Source organism: Limulus polyphemus, unplaced genomic scaffold (genome assembly GCF_000517525.1).
Source record: "Limulus polyphemus unplaced genomic scaffold, Limulus_polyphemus-2.1.2 Scaffold1268, whole genome shotgun sequence".
Lineage (NCBI taxonomy): Eukaryota > Metazoa > Arthropoda > Merostomata > Xiphosura > Limulidae > Limulus > Limulus polyphemus.
Window position 1 is genome coordinate 277344 of NW_013666878.1, and position 1334 is coordinate 278677.

Here is a 1334-nt window from a genome sequence, read left to right on the forward strand (position 1 = left end):
CATACCAAATCTGAAGAAGAAATCACTAATAGCCGAAGCTACAGTTGTAGCTTCCTGATTTGGTATTGCATGTGCCTCAGACCAGTTGGTGAAATAATTCATCACCACACAAATGTACTTGTTTCCAGCATGAGTTTGGGGCAGAGGACCAGCAATGTCGACGGCTACTCTTTCCATTGGTGTGCCAACTTGATACAACTTCATTGGAGCACGTCCCTTATGCTTGGGTCCCCTTTGGCACAACATGTACTGCAGGATCTGCACCATTCTTCCACATCTTACCTCATACATATCCAGTAAAATCTCTGCCATAAGTAACTCAATGTCTTCTTAACTCCGAGATGTCCTCCTGTTCAAGTATCATGGGATTGACGCAGCAGAATTTCCCGTAACTTTCTCGGTATAACTGTTTGTCGTGTCGTCACTTTCCCATTTGCAGTTTCCCATCTCTGGACAAGAATACTATCTTCAAACTTTAACTGGTCCCATTGTGCTCAATAGTTCTTTGTCACAGAGCTTAAGTTAGACACCTTCTCTGAAGCAAAGAATTATTAGCTTCAAATTTAGGTCTTTCTCCTGTTCTGCTTTAATATCTATACCTGGTTTCACTTCACCATCATCAACTCCTTCAGTCACTTTGACTTCAGCTTGATGACACCTGGTTAGTTTAACCTATCTTTTGTAGCAATGTCCGCAGTCATGTTTGGAGGGTCTTCGTCTCAGTCTGTCGGCATTTCCATGATATTTTCCTTCTTTGTATATACTATAATTATACTGGTCTATCTTTCAGATCCAATGAGCCAGTTGTACCTTTGGGTTCTTTAATGATCTTAACCAGCATAATGCAGCACGGTCTATCCTGGTGGGAACCTGGCGCCATAGAGGTAAGGATGGCAATATGTCAGACTCTTTACTATAGCAAGGAGTTCTTTTTGTGTCACGCATTAGTTCCTCTCTGGTCTACTTAGGACCCTACTGAAGTAGGCCACCACATGTTCGTTTTCGTCCACTTTCTGAGACAACACTCCCCCAATTCTGACACTACTAGCATTACAATCCAGTATGTACGGCAGTGAGGGATTTTGAAGCTTTAAATGTGGAGCTGAGGCCAATTTTTCTTTCAATGTCTTGAAAGCATGCTGGCAAAAACTGTCCATTCGAACATCTGACCTTTTTTGTCAAATCATTTTGTCATAGTGGAGCAGCTACAGTTGCAAAGTCCTTCACAAACTTCCGGTAATAGGTACAGATTCCCAAGAAACTTCTTAACTCTCCCACATTATCCGGTGTTGGCCAATCATGCACTGCTTTCACCATGTCAGGATCAGTTCGCA